Source organism: Tamandua tetradactyla, chromosome 5 (genome assembly GCF_023851605.1).
Source record: "Tamandua tetradactyla isolate mTamTet1 chromosome 5, mTamTet1.pri, whole genome shotgun sequence".
NCBI classification, from domain to species: Eukaryota; Metazoa; Chordata; class Mammalia; order Pilosa; family Myrmecophagidae; genus Tamandua; species Tamandua tetradactyla.
In genome coordinates, this window is record NC_135331.1 from 110,773,019 (window position 1) to 110,793,192 (window position 20,174).

At 39.4% G+C, this 20,174-nt stretch overlaps 1 long non-coding RNA gene across 1 annotated transcript in view; it reads right to left on the reverse strand.

The window, feature by feature from the left end:
• Nucleotides 1-14,377: 14,377 nt before the first annotated feature.
• LOC143684775 (uncharacterized) overlaps nucleotides 14,378-20,174 on the reverse strand; it is a 61,497-nt gene continuing 55,700 nt past the window's right edge. Inside the window, exon 4 of the long non-coding RNA XR_013176160.1 lies at nucleotides 14,378-14,774. This is a non-coding gene — a long non-coding RNA (uncharacterized LOC143684775). The remainder of the gene's footprint in view (nucleotides 14,775-20,174) is intronic.

Genomic DNA, 20,174 nt, shown 5'->3' on the forward strand with positions numbered 1-20,174 from the left:
CCACGGAGCCTAGTAATTGGGCAGCCGGAGAGGCGGGGTGCGCTGCATTCTGGGAGTCGTAGTTTTATCTTTCCGGATGTTCAGGAGGTTCTTTGCAGGCTGCGGTACCTTGGCTTGCCGCAGAGTGATCCAATGTAACCATGGATTTGGTCTACTCTGTGGGTCTTTCGTTGAGAATAGCCAGAAAACGGGCGGTTAAAATGCAGGAGGGTGAAAAACATAAAAGCAAATCCTTTTAAAAATGTATACAAATTAAGTATGCTAGATATGTTTCAGATGCAACATCCCTCAAGTAGTATCTGGGGCGGGAGGCGGGAAGCAGTGTGTTTTTAAGAATCTGTGAAATGGAAAATAGAATCATAGCATCTCAGAGAAATGTTATTTAGTTTATACCTGTTTTTGATCAGATTACCGATACCTGAAGTACCCCATAATCATGCTAGGCCGTCAAGAAGGGTGGAGTTGAAGAAAAACTTTCTGTATATCCTCCAGCTCCCAAGCAAAAACCTCATGTCTTATTCAACAAAATTTTGGACATAATTACTCAGTCATCTTACTTGTGAAAGGATAAATTAGAGGATAAAATTAGTAAATCACAAAAGGCTTTTTCACTTTATGAAAGATCACAAGATTCTTTTAAGTAGCTTAATTTAACAGGTAAACAAATACAAGGAGAAACAAAAACCAAGTATTTCAAGCCACTGTTAAATATCAATGGGTGATTAAGAATACCAAATCTGAGGGTAAAATTATTATAACAATTGAATGTCAAAGTTTTTTTGTTTTGTTTTGTTTTTGTTGTTCTCTCTTGTGGTTTGGTTAATTTTATTTTTCAGATATAATTTATATACAGTAGAATACACAGATCTTAAGTTTACAGCTCAATAAATGTTTACACAATGTACGTATGTATGTAACTATGACCCAGTTCACTATAAACAACATTTCCATTTCCGTTGCGCCAAAAAGTTCACAGGAAAATAAAATAACAGATTGCCCAATATAAGACACCTGGCAATTCTACAGTTAAAATTTCAACCAACTGGTTTTTAACTTACCTTTGAAAATCTCCAGGATGGTGAGCAGGTAACCACATGAACCTGAATCAAAAAAAAAAAAAAAAAAAGCCATGCCTGGCTGCTTGCTTTTTGCATCCAACAGCTTAACAGGCAAGAAGAAAAAAAAAATTTCTACAATGAGGATCTTGTTTACCATTATCTAGTAAAAGGTCATTATTATTTAAAATGTCTTTATGACTTATTCATAATTGTCATTTTATGAATATATTGAAGGCAATACAATGTTCTTCGCTCTGGAAACACAGCTTCAAAATTAACACCAGAAGAACCAAGAACCAGTCTAGTTCAAAGAAGCAAAAATATCAACTCGTTAGTGGTGGAAAGCCCAAAGGAATTGGATTCTAGAGAATAAATCTTTGATACTAAACACATTTTTCTTGAGAAGGGGGCCAAGATGGCGGCTTACCAAGGTGTGGGATTTAGTTCGTCCTCCAGAGCAGCTAATAAATAGCCAGGAACAGTACAGAACAACTGCTGGGGCCACGTCAGTGACCGGACACACAGTGTACCCCAGTCTGGACCAGCTGGACCGGCTGTGAGCACTCCAGAACCGAGAGTTCCCCAGGCCACCCAGAACCGTAAGTTCCCCAAACCGCAGTGGCTGGCGCCCCTCCCCCACATGCTACTTCCCAGAGGGGAAAGGAAAGGGACTTTGTGAGCACCAGGGGCTGAGCACAACCAAATTCCAATTGTGGAATTAATTCACAAATTCTGACTACTAAAAATAGGCCCCCAGCTCAGTTGAACCTTGAGTAAAAGCAGAGGTTGCTGGTTTTTGCCCCCGCTCAGAGGGGGCAGGGCTGACAGAAAAAGAGAAAAAAAGAATAGCTGTTTTTGGATTTGAAAGGTCTGGGCCCTGAAGGAAAGGAGGGGGCATATGGGACCTGGAGATACACAGAGCAACGTGCCAACTTAAGCTCTTGATTGGCAAACCCTAGGAATGGGGATCTTGCTCTGAAAAGGAATTTTCTCTTCCATTTTGGTGGCTGTGTGTCTATGGTTTGACTGCTCTTTGGATACAGCTGCAAGGCTTCTTGGGCTCCACTGCCCCAAGCAGAGGCAGAATTAAGCTGGTTTGAGTGTTTGTCTGGAGCCTGTACCTTCCCCAAGAGAGGGGTGGGGCCCAGCTCAGATGGAATCCCTCCCTCAAGGAATTCAGACCCCAGGGTCTGGAAAACTGAAGCGATTAAAACCGGTCTACAACCTCTCCTCTGTCTCCACCACGCCCCCAGCAGGGAGAGTCTGCTGAAGTTAAAGATACCGCAACACCTTATTCTGGTGGGACCCATAGGCAGACAAGCGCCATGTACTGGGCAGGATAGGAAAATCAGAGAGCCCAGAGACTTCATAGGAAAACCTTTCAATCTGCTGGGTCTCACCCTCAGGAAAAACTGATGAAGATGACTCTTTCCTCCTGACAGGAGGTCAGTTTGGTCTGGGAAAATCTGGCTGGGCTCTATAATACCTAAGTAGACCATAGTAAGGGGAGAAAAAAAGGCACCATACAGGCAGGGCAAGAAACAAGAGAATAAGAACTGAAAAATTCTGACAACAAAACCTAAGCTAGAGGTCCAGAATAAGCTGAACTGAATGTCAAAGAACAGATAGACAACAAAGTCATCCAGCAAGAAAATCCTAGGTAAAAAAAAAGTGAAAACAATCTCCAGAATAAATTAATTAAGGTAATTAAATGCCTAGATGCCAGCAAAAAATAACGAATCATGCTAGGAAAATTGAAGATATGGCCCAGTCAAAGAAACAAACCAACAATTCAAATGAGATACAGGAGTTGAAACAATTCAGAATGTTCAAACAGACATGGAAAACCTCATCAAAAATCAAATCAGTGAATTGAGAGAGGATATAAAGAAGGCAAGGAATGAACAAAAGGAAGAAATCGAAAATCTGGAAAAAATAAATCACAGAATTTACGGGAATGAAAGATACAGTAAGAGATAAACAAAAGCAATGGAAATCTACAATGTCAGATTTCAAGAGGCAGAAGATAGGATTAGTGAACTGGAAGATGGGACATCTAAAAATCCAACAAGCAAAAGAAAATATAGGGGAAAGAATGGAAAAATATGAGCAGGGACTCAGAGAATTGAATGACAACATGAAGCATGTGAATATATGTGTTGTGGATGTCCCAGAAGGAAAAGAGAAGGGAAAAAGAAGAGAAAAACTAATGGAGGAAATTATCACTGAAAATTTCCCAACTCTTATGAAAGACTTAAAAGTACAGATCCAAGAAGTGCAGCATACCCAAAACAGAATAGATCCAAATAGACATACTCCAAGATACTTACTAATCAAGATGTCAGATGTCAAAAAGAAAGAATCTTGAAAGCAGCAAGAGAAAAGCAATTCATTACATGCAAGGGAAACCCAATAAGGCTATGTGTAGATTTGACAGCAGTAGCCATGGAGGCAAGAAGACAGTGGGATGATACATTTAAATTACAAAAAGAGAAAAACTGCCAACCAACAATTCTATATCCAGTAAAATTGTCCTTCAAAAATGAGGGAGAAATTGAAACATTTTCAGACAAAAAATCACTGAGAGAATTTGTGACCAAGAGACCAGCTCTGCAAGAAATACTAAAGGGGGCACTAGAGACAGATATGAAAACAGAAAAGAAAGAGGTGTGGAGAAGAGTGTAGAAAGGAAGACTATGAGTAAAGGTAAGAAGAAGGAAAATTAGATATAACATATAAAATCCAAAAAGCAAAATGGTAGAAGAAAGTACTGCCCTTACAGTAATAACACTAAATGTTAATGGATTAAACTCCCCAATCAAAAGACAAAGACTGGCAGAATGTATTAAAAAATAGGACCCATCTATATGATGTCTACAGGAAATGCATCTTAGACATAAGCATAGGATAAGCATAGGTTGAAAGTGAAAGGTCGGGAAAAGATATTTAATGCAAATAACAATCAGAAAAGAGCAGGAGTACCTATACTAATATCCAACAAATTAGACTTCAAATGTAAAACAGTTAAAGAGACAAAGAAGGACACTATGTATTAATAAAAGGAAAAATTCAACAAGAAGACATAACAATCATAAATATTTATGCACTGAACTAGAATCCTCCAAAATACATGAGGCAAACATTGAAAAGAGAAATAGACACATCTACCATAATAGTTGGAGACTTCAATTCCCCACTCTCATCAATGGACAGAGCATCTAGACAGAGGATCAATAAAGAAATGGAGAATTTGAATAATACAATAAATGAGCTAGACTTAAACACAATTTTCTCTGGGCTTCAGTTTCCCATTATATAAGGTGAGGAAGTTAAATTAGAAAATTGCTCATAGTCCATTCCACTCTAACATTCCATGTGCTTATGGCAAATTTGAAAATTGTGTAAAGGCAATTCCATTTAGTGAATGTATCTGTATCTCAGTTTCCTTACCCTTAAAGTTACAATAGAAATAATATCTACCTCATGGAGTGGTTTTAAGTATTCAATGAAGTAAAAATGAATGTAAAATATTGAGAAAAGTGCCTGGAATATAGTAAACACTAAGTACTGTTAATTGATGGTTGTAGTGGTAGTGGTGGTTGGAGAGGGGCTGAGGATGGGCGCAGAGTTGGGAGGGGAATAGTTTGTAGAAAAGTGGGAAGAAGTACCTTGTACATTCTGGAATAATTCAGACAACCCTCTCTGTGGTAGTATGGATTGTGTACCCCCAGAAAATGTCATGTTCTTTTCATTCATTCCTATGGGATCTATTGTGGATGAAATATTTTGGTTAGGTTATTTCAAGTGAGACATGACCCAGACCACTCAAGTTGGGTGTTAATGCTTTTACTGGAGTCCTTTATGAGAGGATAAAAGACAGAAAAAGCCCAGGAGCATATAGAGGGAAAAAAAGAAACAAAAACTGGAGAATCTGAAAGAGAAAGCCGCTGACACCAGGAGCTTAGAGCAACGAAACCAAAGAAAGAAGGAGCTATAGACGCCAGCCAGATGCTTCCCATGCAACAGCGCATTCCAGATGCCAGCAGTCTTTCTTCAGAGAAGGCATCATCCTATTGATGCCTTAATTTGGACATATTCACAGCCTTAAAACTATAAATTCATAACCTAATGTTTCCATTGTAAAAGCTAACTCATTTCTGGTATACTGCATTCCAACAGCTTTAGCAAACCAAAATACCCCCACCTCCACCGAAAGCTTGCAATAGAATCAATCTATATATATCTTGACAGAGATTTACTTTGCTGGAAATTCAATTGGCTAAAGGAATGATACCCTCATAGACAGGGATTCTGTTTTAGGATTCTGCCTATGTTGAAAGCCACCAGAAACCTTTGTTCCATATTTAAGGAACATTATGGAATGCCAAATGGCCTCTGGAACCAGCCAGCAAAATCCTGCCTTGTAAAGACAGGAGAGTCCATAGCCTTCCTTTCATCTCACCCCAGCTCCATCATTTGCTTCCTGGGGTATTGCAGGTTAGAAATGCTACTGAGATCAGGAAAATCCAGGAGTCAAATGAAACATCAGTGATTCTGATTTGCCCATTACATTTGGTAACACAGTTATCCTGCCAACAATTTTGATTCATTGTTATTTGCCAAGGTTGATATCAGCAATCATATTTCTTAGTCATTGAGAAATCATTCACATTCTTAAAGGCACAAACCTTTGCTGAGGTTCTGTTTGAACAGCTTTGCTTGAGTCCTTAGAGCTATCGATTTGCAGGGGAAAGTTACAAAAAACTTAACTGAGTGGATACAAATATGATCTATGAAATTCTCTAATTGCTACACACTATAAATCTATCTATATTTGTTCTAAATGTGCATTTATAAATATATAGCCCTTTAATACTTTAAATTGTGCCAATGTAACAAAATGATGATGAGATTTGGCCATATAAAACAACCAATCAAATACAATTTGTTGAGTATCTGAATACCTAATTCTTCCATACACTAGAGACATCAGATCAGCACTGCCCAACAGAAATATAATCCAAGACACATAGGTGATCTTAAATTTTCCAGTAGCTATATTTTAAAAAGTAAACAGAAATAGGTGAAATCAATTTAATAATTTATTTAACCCAATATATCCAAAATATTATCATTGCAGCAATGTAATCAATATAAAAATATTAATGATTTATTTACTTCTTTTTTGGTAGTGTCTTTGAAATCCAGTGTGTATTTTGCACTTACCCACATCTCAACTCAGACTAACCATATACCAAGTACTACTCTTGCCACATGTGGCTAGTGGCTACCATACTTGACATTGTAGCTTTAGAGTGTAAAAATCTATCTCTTGAAATAGCTTGTGATTTTGGCTGGAATAATAGCAATAATTTATTGAACATATATTTGTGCTAAACACTTTGCTAAGTAGGTTACCATTTAATCTCATTTAATCTTTACAACATCCTTGTGAAGTGGGTATTTCTAATCTGCATTTTATAGGAGAAAACGTAAAGCAAAAAAGATCCCAGTATCCTATAACAGTAACAGGCAGAGTCAGGATCTGAACCCATGTCTATATGGCTATAAGGAAGAGCATTTAAAAACAAATGAATATGTTAAAATCCAAATTCAAATTCTGACCCTTAAGATTCAGTATATTTAAATATTAGGTAAATAGATATTTTCTATTTTAAAATATTTCAATGGCATTCAAAAGACAATGTACTATATTTTTTTCTTATAATTTTTTCTTATCCATTTTACTGCATAAAATATAAACAGCAAGTATTTCTCTGGATTTAATGAGTACCCTCTGTTAGTTTGCAGTTGCACTAACATTTGCATGTATCCTGTAACATTTGTTTGATCATTCAGTTAATCAGGTTTAAATTACATATTATTTGAATTATTGTTTTAGTCTATCTTATCCCTCAGGCAAAGTACACACCATTATTTTTAAGCTTCAGAATATTTAAAGTGCTTGTCCTTATTCAGTGAACACGGCTTTGGATGTTGACATTTCTTCACACCACAAATGATACTGTCTGTTCATTATATGCAAGGTATTTGGGGGGGGGGGTACAAAGATGAATAAGATGGAAACCTTACAACAGAGTATGGAAAATATGGCACAAACCCAAATAACCATTAAAAAAGACAAAAGGTGCTACAGGTATGGCACAAAATGCCATATTCATTCAACGTGACAGACATAAATTTGCACTGCAATGATAAGGGAAGGCAAAAGAAAGGAGGTAGTATTTGATTTGTGGATTTAAGAGTGGGTAGTATTTTCTCTAGGGAAATGTAGCAGCCTTGACATCTTAAGTGATGTATAAAGCTAGCAATGACTAAGCACTTGGGAAATACCAATGTGGGTGGAATGAAGGGTCAGCGGGAAAGGTGAGTACAGGATAAGACTGGACACAACCAGGTACTTCAGGCCTGTCTGCAGAGGACACTGGCCAGCTGAGTGAGAAGACTGTGCTTGGTTTGGTAGGCAAACAGAAGCCAGTGTTGGCTTTTGAACAAAGGAGTGACAGTATCAAAGTTATGCATTAAGAAGATTAATCTGTGTAGAATCGATTATTTTAATCAGGTAAAAAGAAGTGAGGCCCAGAAAGAAATGTTCAAAGAAGGGACAGAAAGGAAAGGATGAATGTGAGATATGTCAGATGAGAAATTGACACACCAAAAGCTATTTGGATGGAAATAGGAATGAGGGAGAGGGAGTGATAAAAATTATGCATATTTAGCATAAATTAGACACATTGCCTCAAGGTGTGAAGAAAAGCATATGGAAAAAAAACATTGTGAACAAAATTCCTTATGTATGTATATCACATATCTACCTCTGTGTGTAAGTGTATGTGTAGATATAAAAATACATATATGTAGGGAAACACATTAAAAAAAAACATATGGTCATTTAATTATCTTTACTTAGAATGCACAATCATTTTGCAATTAAGACAGAAAGGAAAAAAAATAAGATACAACCAAATCTACCAAAACATCAGTCAGAAGAAGAATACAACCTTGACATTTAGTTCTAAACTTTAGCTAGGACAATATTTAAAAAGTGAAGGAAATTACATTTTGTTGAATTTAAAAACAAAGTATAGTGCCGGTGGGCGGGACTTGGCGTTCACACTGTAACTAGGTCGCGAAACCGGGTGTCATCTGAACTTTAATCCAAAGCCTGTAATTTTCCCACCACAGAACAGTTACTGGGGGAGTGGAGACAATACAGAGCAGCTCCCGGAGCCACGACGGAGATCAAAGGGACGGCGTAACCCATCCTGGAACGGCTGACTGTCTGGGAGAACCAGCTCCGGTGAGATCACCGAGGGGCGCGGGCTTTCCCGGGCAGGACGGCAAGCAGCCGGAGTCCCTCCCTTCCTCCTTCCCAGGCCAGCTGGCAGAATTGGGCAGGCGGTCCCCTTGGGCCGCCGCGGCTGGCGCCCCCACCACGCGAGGCCCCCTGGACCAACTGAGAGAGTTGGGTCGGAAATCCCCAGACTGCGGAGAACGGTGACCAGGGGGTCCCTTCCAAACACATGAATCCCCGGTCCGGCTGGGAACAGTGCACTCTCCCGGGCTACGACAGCTGGCACCATTCCGCCACGCTTGGTGCCCCGGGCCGACTAGGAAATTCGGTTGGGCGCTCTCCCGTGCTGCGGCGGCCGGCGACCCTCCCCGCATTCGGACCCCCGGGGTGGCTGGCACTCTTCAAAGACGCTTCGGCTGCCGAACCTCCCCTACGGTGAGAGTTTTCCAGAGTTAAAGGACCCACAGCAACTTTCAGTGGTGGAACCCGTAGACAAACGTGTGCCACGAGCGCCACCTACTGGGCAGGATAAGAAAAATAGAACTCAGAGATTTCACAGAAAAATCTTTCAACCTGTGGGGTCCAACACCCAGGGAAATCTGACTAAATGCCCAGACGCCAGCAGAAGATAACAGATCACGCTCAGAAAATTGAAAATATGGCCCAGTCAAAGGAACAAACCAATAGTTCAAATGAGATACAGGAGCTGAAACAACTAATGCTGAATATACGAACAGAAATGGAAAACCTCTTCAAAAACGAAATCAATAAATTGAGGGGGGACATGAAGAAGACATGGGCTGATCAAAAAGAAGAAATAGAAAAACTGAAAAAACAAATCACAGAGCTTATGGAAGTGAAGGATAAAGTAGAAAAGATGGAAAAAACAATGGATACCTACAATGATAGATTTAAAGAGACAGAAGATAGAATTAGTGATTTGGAGGATGGAACATCTGAATTCCAAAAAGAAACAGAAACTATCGGGAAAAGAATGGAAAAATTTGAACAGGGTATCAGGGAACTCAAGGACAATGTGAATCGCACAAATATATGTGGTGTGGGTGTCCCAGAAGGAGAAGAGAAGGGAAAAGGAGGAGAAAAACTAATGGAAGAAATTATCACTGAAAATTTCCCAACTCTTATGAAAGACCTAAAATTACAGATCCAAGAAGTGCAGCACACCCCAAAGAGATTAGACCCAAATAGGCGTTCCCCAAGACACTTACTAGTTAGAATGTCAGAGGTCAAAGAGAAAAAGAGGATCGTGAAAGCAGCGAGAGAGAAGCAATCCATCACATACAAGGGAAACCCAATAAGACTATGTGTAGATTTCTCAGCAGAAACCATGGAAGCTAGAAGGCAGTGGGATGATATATTTAAGTTACTAAAAGAGAAAAACTGCCAACCAAGACTCCTATATCCAGCAAAATTGTCCTTCAAAAATGAGGGAGAAATTAAAACATTCTCAGACAAAAAGTCGCTGAGAGAATTTGTAACCAAGAGACCAGCTCTGCAAGAAATACTAGGGAGCACTAGAATCAGATACAAAAAGACAGAAGAGAGAGACATGGAGAAGAGTGTAGAAAGAAGGAAAGTCAGATATGATATATATAATACAAAAGGAAAAACGGTAGAGGAAAATATTATCCAAAGAGTAATAACTCTAAATGTTAATGGACTGAATTCCCCAATCAAAAGACATAGACTGGCAGAATGGATTAAAAAACAGGATCCTTCTATATGCTGTCTACAGGAAACACATCTTAGACCCAAAGATAAATATAGGTTGAAAGTGAAAGGTTGCGAAAAGATATTTCATGCAAATAACAACCAGAAAAGAGCAGGAGTAGCTATACTAATATCCAACAAATTAGACTTCAAATGTAAAACAGTTGAAAGAGACAAAGAAGGACACTATATACTAATAAAAGGAACAATTAAACAAGAAGACATAACAATCATAAATATTTACGCACTGAACCAGAATGCCCCAAAATACGTGAGGAATACACTGCAAACACTGAAAAGGGAAATAGACACATATACCATAATAGTTGGAGACTTCAATTCACCACTCTCATCAATGGACAGAACATCTAGACAGAGGATCAATAAAGAAATAGAGAATCTGAATATTACTATAAATGAGCTAGACTTAACAGACATTTATAGAACATTACATCCCACAACAGCAGGATACACCTTTTTCTCAAGTGCTCATGGATCATTCTCAAAGATAGACCATATGCTGGGTCACAAAGCAAGTCTTAAAAAATTTAAAAAGATTGAAATCATACACAACACTTTCTAGGATCATAAAGGAATGAAGTTGGAAATCAATAATAGGCAGAGTGCCAGAAAATTCACAAATACATGGAGGCTCAACAACACACTCTTAAACAACGACTGGGTCAAAGAAGAAATTGCAAGAGAAATTAGTAAATACCTAGAGGCGAATGAAAATGAAGACACAACATATCAAAACTTATGGGATGCAGCAAAGGCAGTGCTAAGAGGGAAATTTATTGCCCTAAATGCCTTTATCAGAAAAGAAGAAAAGGCAAAAATGCAGGAATTAACTGTCCACTTGGAAGAACTGGAGAAAGAACAGCAAACTAATCCCAAAGCAAGCAAAAGGAAAGAAATAACAAAGATTAGAGCAGAAATAAATGAAATTGAAAACAATAGAGAAAATCAATAAGACCAGAAGTTGGTTCTATGAGAAAATCAATAAGATTGATGGGCTCTTAGGAAGATTGACAAAAAGAAGAAGAGAGAGGATGCAAATAAATAAGATCAGAAATGGAAGAGGAGACATAACTACTGACCTCACAGAAATAAAGGAGGTAATAACAGGATACTATGAACAACTTTACGCTAATAAATACAACAATGTAGAGGAAATGGACGGGTTCCTGGAAAGACATGAACAACCAACTTTGACTCAAGAAGACATAGATGACCTCAACAAACCAATCACAAGTAAAGAGATTGAATTAGTCATTCAAAAGCTCCCTAAAAAGAAAAGTCCAGGACCAGATGGCTTCACATGTGAATTCTATCAAACATTCCAGAAAGAATTAGTACCAACTCTCCTCAAACTCTTCAAAATAATCGAAGTGGAGGGAAAACCACCTAATTCATTCTAAGAAGCCAACATCACCCTCATACCAAAACCAGGGAAAGATATTACAAAAAAAGAAAACTACAGACCAATCTCTCTAATGAATATAGATGCAAAAATCCTCAGTAAAATTCTAGCAAATCGTATCCAACAACACATTAAAAGAATTATACATCATGACCAAGTAGGATTCATCCCAGGTATGCAAGGATGGTTCAACATAAGAAAATCAATTAATGTAATACACCACATCAACAAATCAAAGCAGGAAAATCACATGATCATCTCAATTGATGTAGAGAAGGCATTTGACAAGATTCAACATCCTTTCCTGTTGAAAACACTTCAAAAGATAGGAGTACAAGGGAACTTCCTTAAAATGATAGAGGGAATATATGAAAAACCCACAGCTAATATCATCCTCAATGGGGAAAAATTGAAAACTTTCCCCCTAAGATCAGGAACAAGACAAGGATGTCCACTATCACCACTATTATTCAACATTGTGTTAGAAGTTCTAGCCAAAGCAATTAGACAAGAAAAAGAAATACAAGGCATCAAAATTGGAAAGGAAGAAGTAAAACTATCACTGTTTGCAGACAATATGATACTATACGTAGAAAACCCAGAAAAATCCACAACAAAATTACTAGAGCTAATAAATGAGTACAGCAAAGTAGCAGGCTACAAGATCAACATTCAAAAATCTGTAGCATTTCTATACACTAGCAATGAACAAGCTGAGGGGGAAATCAAGAAACAAATCCCATTTACAATTGCAACTAAAAGAATAAAATACCTAGGAATAAATTTAACCAAAGAGACAAAAAACCTATATAAAGAAAACTACAAAAAACTGCTAAAAGAAATCACAGAAGACCTAAATAGATGGAAGGGCATACCATGTTCATGGATTGGAAGACTAAATATAATTAAGATGTCAATCCTACCTAAACTGATCTACAGATTCAATGCAATACCAATCAAAATCCCAACAACTTATTTTTCAGAATTAGAAAAACCAATAAGCAAATTTATCTGGAAGGACAGGGTGCCCCGAATTGCTAAAAACATCTTGAGGAAAAGAAACGAAGCTGGAGGTCTTGCGATGCCGGACTTTAAGGCATATTATGAAGCCACAGTGGTCAAAACAGCATGGTACTGGCATAAAGATAGATATATCGACCAATGGAATCGAATAGAGTGCTCAGATATAGACCCTCTCATCTATGGACATTTGATCTTTGATAAGGCAGTCAAGCCAACTCACCTGGGACAGAACAGTCTCTTCAATAAATGGTGCCTAGAGAACTGGATATCCATATGTAAAAGAATGAAAGAAGACCCGTATCTCACACCTTATACAAAAGTTAACTCAAAATGGATCAAAGATCTAAACATTAGGTCTAAGACCATAAAACAGTTAGAGGAAAATGTAGGGAGATATCTTATGAATCTTACAACTGGAGGCGGTTTTATGGACCTTAAACCTAAAGCAAGAGCACTGAAGAAAGAAAGAAATAAATGGGAGCTCCTCAAAATTAAACACTTTTGTGCATCAAAGAACTTCATCAAGAAAGTAGAAAGACAGCCTACACAATGGGAGATAATATTTGGAAATGACATATCAGATAAAGGTCTAGTATCCAGAATTTATAAAGAGATTGTCCAACTCAACAACAAAAAGACAGCCAACCCAATTACAAAATGGGAAAAAGACTTGAACAGACACCTACCAGAAGAGGAAATACAGATGGCCAAGAGGCACATGAAGAGATGCTCAATGTCCCTGGCCATTAGAGAAATGCAAATCAAAACCACAATGAGATATCATCTCACACCCACCAGAATGGCCATTATCAACAAAACAGAAAATGACAAGTGCTGGAGAGGATGCGGAGAAAGAGGCACACTTATCCACTGTTGGTGGGAATGTCAAATGGTGCAACCACTGTGGAAGGCAGTTTGGCGGTTCCTCAAAAAGCTGAATATAGAATTGCCATACGACCCAGCAATACCATTGCTAGGTATCTACTCAAAGGACTTAAGGGCAAAGACACAAACGGACATTTGTACACCAATGTTTATAGCAGCATTATTTACAATTGCAAAGAGATGGAAACAGCCAAAATGTCCATCAACAGAAGAATGGCTAAACAAACTGTGGTATATACATACGATGGAATATTATGCAGCTTTAAGACAAGATAAACTTATGAAGCATGTAATAACATGGATGGACCTAGAGAATATTATGCTGAGTGAGTCCAGCCAAAAGTAAAGGACAAATACTGTATGGTCCCACTGATGTGAACGGACATTCGAGAATAAACTTGAAATATGTCATTGGTAACAGAGTCCAGCAGGAGTTAGAAACAGGGTAAGATAATGGGTAATTGAAGCTGAAGGGATACAGACTGTGCAACAGGACTAGATACAAAAACTCAAAAATGGACAGCACAATAATACCTAATTGTAAAGTAATCATGTTAAAACACTGAATGAATGAAGCTGCATCTGAAATATAGGGTTGTTTTTTTTTTACTATTATTACTACTTTTATTTCTTTTCTCTATATTAACATTTTATATCTTTTTCTGTTGTGTTGCTAGTTCCTCTAAACCGATGCAAATGTACTAAGAAACGATGATCATGCATCTATGTGATGATGTTAAGAATTACTGAGTGCATATGTAGAATGGTATGATTTCTAAATGTTGTGTTAATTTCTTTTTTTCTTTCAGTTAATAAAAAAAAAACAAAGTATATTTAAATTATACCTCAGTTAATGAAAATGCACATAAATCATACTTCTACCAAGTTTATTTTAAAGACTTAAGCAAAGAAAATAAATCTTAAAAGCTTCATGACTGCATTTGATCACCTGATGGGGGTGAGGAGGGGATTTACAGAAGGAAGTACCAGTGCTCTTTGAAGTGAGTTGAATATTAATATTTATTGGCTCCAAGCCTAAGAAGCTACAGTTCCTGTTCACACTTATTTTTATTTACAATCAATGTGGAGACCTGAAGCCAAGGCTGGGGAAGACAATCTCATTGTATCCTCTATCCACTGAATGTTTGACAGCATAAGGGCCAAATTTGAAAAATGTTTGTAAAGCAATGTGGGATACAAGCTCTGGAAATAGTTCTATTGATCACTTACTTGCCCATTTTTAAAATATAAGGTCACTTCCCCTATCCCACACCTTCAGCTGATACCAGCAGCTTCTTTCCAGCAATTTCCAACATTCTTCCAGCTCAACTATGGTAATCTTTAGAAAAAAAGAAATAAAAGCCTTCATTATCCTTCTTACAGATCTCCCATAATATGTTAGTATTAGAGAGGGTAGAAAAAACATTGAAACTCTAATATTGTATTTTTTAGTGCTTCCAGAATCATTCAATCTGTAAGAAGCTGAGAGGTTCTGTGTTTATTGCTTTTCCACTGTATTCTTTGATGAGCCTCCAAAAAACTGTCTCTGATCTGAAATCAAACCAAGATGGAAATTTGTGCTGGCATGTGTGCATCTGGTTAGCCCCCTGTTTTTCTCTGTGCTAACATAGGAAGGGGATATGAGAAAGCTGAAGGTGTTGAATCAGCGCCTTAGAGGCCTGGATGGGTTGGAAGGTGGCTTTTAAATTAATCATTCTTTATTCACTGTCATACTCCAAGACCACCTTTGCTAACTGGAAATGTAAAGTATGCCAAGAATGTTTATTAAAGAATAATTGAATACCATTGCGTACTAGAATTTCAGTGCTGGAAGTCACCTTATAGATCGTTTAGTCTAAAGCCCTATTGGGAATTGAATCATGTCCCCCATAAAAGGCATGTTCAGGTCTCAACCCCTGGCCCTATGGGTATGAACCCATTTGTAAATAGAACCTCTGAAGATGTTATTAGTTAAAGTGTGCCCAAACTGCCTAAGGGTGTGCCTTAAGCTTTTATGGCTGAAGTTCTTATAAGCAAAGGAAGTTGGACATGGAAAAATAATGTGAAAGTGAAGAAGCTGGAAGTCCGTGAAACCCAGAAGATACAGGAGAAGACAACTGCATGTGACAGAAAAGTCTAGGAGCCAGGATCACCAGCAGCCAGCCCTAAAATACCACGGTCTTCAAGAAGGTAGCATTTCCTTGCTGATTCCTGGATTTTGGACTTCTCCTAACCTCAAAACCATGAGCTAATAAATTCCTGTTGTTTAAGCCAACCCACTGTAGTATTTGTTTTAGCAGCTAGGAAAATAAGCCAAGCCCCATTTCGTAGTATACACAACTTAGGTCCAGAGAACTTTAGCTATACTCTAAAATCAATACATTTAACAAAAATGTATATAAAGTATAAGAATTCCCAGGAGAGCAAGCCCCTGAAAGAAAGGTAGATTTGAGAGAATCAAATTTTTTGGATTGAAAATTACAGTCACCTAAAGAAAAAAATAATAGTTTAGTTAAGAGAAAATTGCAAGTTTATTTCACCAGGCTCCCGCCTTGCTTTCTTGTCAGTGGAAGCAATGGGCCAGGAGTACTGGAACCAGGCTGGGTTGACCTTCAAATCTGGCTGGGTTTCCAAGGCACTCTGGGTGGGCTAGAAATTAACTGGGCCTAAGATGGGCCCAGCACTGAGTTGTGGAGGATTTCCTCCTCTCACCTCCCACCCCTGCACCTGCCAAATGAGTTCTGTGGAGGGATGGTGTACTGCGGACATCAGGTTGGAGTGGTGCTGTTGCCCCAAGGCAACCTGAAGACCCCTCAGCCCAAGGGGCGAGACAGGGCCAGGGTAGACAGCAACTCCGAGGGTCTCCTCCAAGTCCTATGCAGCCCCCACTGGTGCTATGAAGCTAGACAAGGATGAGCAAGAGCAAACGCTGAGGGGTCCCAGGACATCATAGCTCTACAAAAAGAGACGTGAGGCTGGCTCACCCTGAGGGTTCTCTTTGGGAAAGTGCTCTGCCAAATGACCATTTTGAGATTCTGCAGCTGTTTCAAGCTGCGGCCCCTACTGTAGAAGTGGGTGTTGGAAACTGACGACAACAAAAATCTTCAGGTGATATGCAGAATGGAGAACCTTCTGCAGCAGGCGTAAAAGAGAAACCAGAGGAGCATCAAAAACCTAGTGGGACGGCTGGGAGTAGCATCCGCAGCAGGAGCAGGACCAAGAGTGGCTGTGGCGCTGGGGCCGGGGATGGGGGGTGGGTAGGGAGGGGGGCAGGGTAGGGAGGGGGGCAGGGTAGGGAGGGAGAGCGAACGATCTGCAGGGTGCGGGTGCCGGGAATGCGCCACCCACGGGGCGAACGCCGAGCTCCGGAGAACCCTGGTCGGTCAGCGCCGCCCCACACCACCTCCTGCCCCTCCTCGCACGGTGCCCGCCCTGTCCCCCCAGGGTCCCGTGCACCGCCCTCCAACCCCGAAATGGACGGAAGGCCACACCGTGCAGTCTTTTCCACTGCGCCGAGAAAGAGGGCTGGGGTGGGGGAGAAGGAGGGCGTGTGCCCCGGAGCTGCCCCGGAGCACCGTGAAGGTGGTGCTCAGCCTGTCTGCCCACCTGCTGTCGACTGCAAACTTTGCCTGGAGGAGAAATTCTGCTCAAGACTTTGTGGAGGCTGCCACTGAAGACTCGCCATCTCGGGGAGTCCACATATTTCTCCAATAAAGTACCTTTTTCTCATTTTCCGGACTTACCCACTCACCCCCACCCCCACCCCCAACCTTCAAAGGGTCAGCAGCCACCATAAATGAAACCTTGCAACAAAAGTTGAACAAACCAGCACAAGCTTGGGAAAAAAAAAAAAAAAAAAAAAGAACCGAGTGAGAGACAACCTGAAGAGAACATGTTTATCCCATGCAGCAGATCAGCCTTATCACCCAGCAGCTCCGGTTCAAGAAGGAAGTGGTCTGAATGGGTTTCTGTAACCTACACCAGGACAAATGATCAAGCTGTGAGGGAACTTTGAAGCTGCTGGGTCTCTTATCAGGGAAACCAGTGGCGTTTCCTCTGGCGTCAGGCCTCCATTTTGGTGCCCCGGGCTGTAGGGTCATTTCACTACTCCATAATTTGCCGCCATTCTTTTCCCTTGGAATGACATTTTCCCCTCTGTCCAGGTCAACAGTCTGGGGTCCTCCATGTATTCAAACGGAAATCTCTGACCTTCCCAGGAGCAGGGGCAAAAGAAAGGGGAGAAGCTGGGGAAATGGGGTCCTGGAGTTTGTATCCAAGCTTTTGAGATTAATTTCTTCATTCGCTAGGGAAAGACTTGGGAACACAAAAAGAGGGGACAGGGAGTTTGGAGGAAATTAGTTTGAGGGAAGGTGAAGTTCAATGATGCTCTTGATTTAAATCCCCATGTCACTATCACTTTGTTCTTATATAAAGAATCCTGGTAGGGTGCGGGCCACGGTGGATCAGCAGGCAAGAATGTTTGCCTGCCATGCCAGAGAACCCGGGTTCGATTCCCAGTGCTGCCCATGTAAAAAAAAAAAAAAAAAAAAAAAAAAGCCTGGTAGAGTTCTATTCTTTGCTAGGCTATAACTGAAGAGTTTGGAATCACACTCCAGACCTTTGATGAAAGGACTCCTAAAGGATAAATTTCAAGAAAAAGGGAATTGAATACAAAAGTAAGGAGTGGGGTGCCTAAATCAGTGATAAGCAAAGAAATTGTTAAACGGGAGAAGATAAATCTAAGAAAGCATGGACTAAAAATCAGTACTACTAATAGTGATTAATTTAGAGGGGGTTAGAAACTAGGTGGAATTAAACACTATTGTCCAATAGTACGTTCTGCAATGATGGAAATGTTCCATATCTGTTTTGTCCAAGAGGGTGGCCATTAGCCACATATGGCTATAAGCACTTGAAATGTGGCTATAAACCAAGGAAATGAACTTTCAATTTTATTTAAATAGCCATCTGTGACTAGTGGCTACCATATTAGACACCACAACTTTAAACAATAGCGTGGCATTTTAGTTTCATAGGCTGATCAAAACAGATACCATGAAATGAGTTGCTTAAACAATGGAAATTTATTAGCTTACAGTTTGAGGCCGAGAAAACTGTCCAAATCAATGCATCATCAAGGTGATGCTTTCTTCCTGAAGACCATCTGCTGGCACTTCTTGGATCCTCTGCCAGATGGCAAGGCACACAGTAGTGTCTGCTGATCTCTCCCTCTTCTTCCTACTTTTGTTGCTTTCAGCTTCTTGCTTCCATGGCTTTCTCTCTCTCGCCACGTTCATTCCATTTATAAAAGACTCCAGTAATAGGATTAAGACCCATCTGAATGAGATGGGTCACAACTTAACTGAATAGCCTCATCAAAATGTCCTATTACAATGGGTTTACAGCCACAGGAATGAATTAGGTTTAAGAACATGATTTTCGGGAGTACATACACCTTCAAACCACCACACATGGCAAATGATTAGAGCTAATCAAAGTTAAATGTCCTAAATTCTTAATATTTTGTGGGAGGAGGATGGACAATTGGACACAGTTATTCATGTTAAAAAATTAGGAGGAAATGGAAAGAGAATGCATAATTTCCAAAGTAGAAAGGACAAAAGAGAGACTAAAGAAAACACTATCAATACACAGAAGATAGGAAAGAGAAGGAAAAAAAATCAGAAAGAGAGCACGGTAAAGAGAAAGCAATATAAATAGAATAATAGAAAGCAATGTAAATAGAATAAATAGAAACAATATAAATAGGAAATAAATTGCTTTATTCTTACAATGGAATACAAGTTTAATGGAGCTACACATATCAACCTAATGCTGAGTGAAAAAAATCAGGTAGCAAAAGATAAAGTACAGTAAACCTTTTATGTAAAGTTGCAAAACTTCCAGTCTATTTATTTTAATTAGCACACAAATATAGCAAAATATAACAATATGCATGGGAATGAATAACACAAACCAACTTCAGGATAAGTGATTGTGTGTGTGTGTGTGTTGGGGGGGTGGTGGTTAGGAAAGGAAAGTAGATCTTTTATTGAGTCTAAATATTTCATTTTCATGAAAAGATTTGTAATAAAAATGGCAAAATATTAGCATATATAAAATCTAGGTAGTAAGTACACAGATTTCAAATTATTTTCTTTATGTATAAAGTATTTCATAATTTTATATTACAATTGAAAAGAAACACTGTAGGCCAAACTATCCAGATACTTTCGTCGTTACTTTATGTTGCACTATTCCTATATGATTGGTTTAAACCTTAGTAATTGAGCTTGATTTCTTCTGTCCACAAAATAATGATCTAACATAATAAGCCCTCCTCACAGCACAGTCCTAAGAAGCTGGGCAGACCAGTTCCATGGGGAAGTTCTGTTTCCTTAAGTTAGGGTTCAGCAATTTATTTAACCCTGTGTTCTAATATGAGGGCTAGGGGAGTGCCCTAGATGCTGCAGGATTACTATGGGGGGAGGAAAAGAGAAGAGAAAGCAGGTGTTCTAGTTTGCTAGCTGCCGGAATGCAACACACCAGAGATGGATTGGCTTTTAATAAAAGGGGATTTATTTTGTTAGTTCTTCAGAGGAAAGGCAGCTAACTTTCGACTGAGGTTCTTTCTTACGTGGGAAGGCACAGGATGGTCTCTGCTGGCCTTCTCTCCAGGCCTCTGTGTTCCAACACTTTCCCCGGGGTGATTTCTTTCTGCATTCCCAAAGGCCTGGGC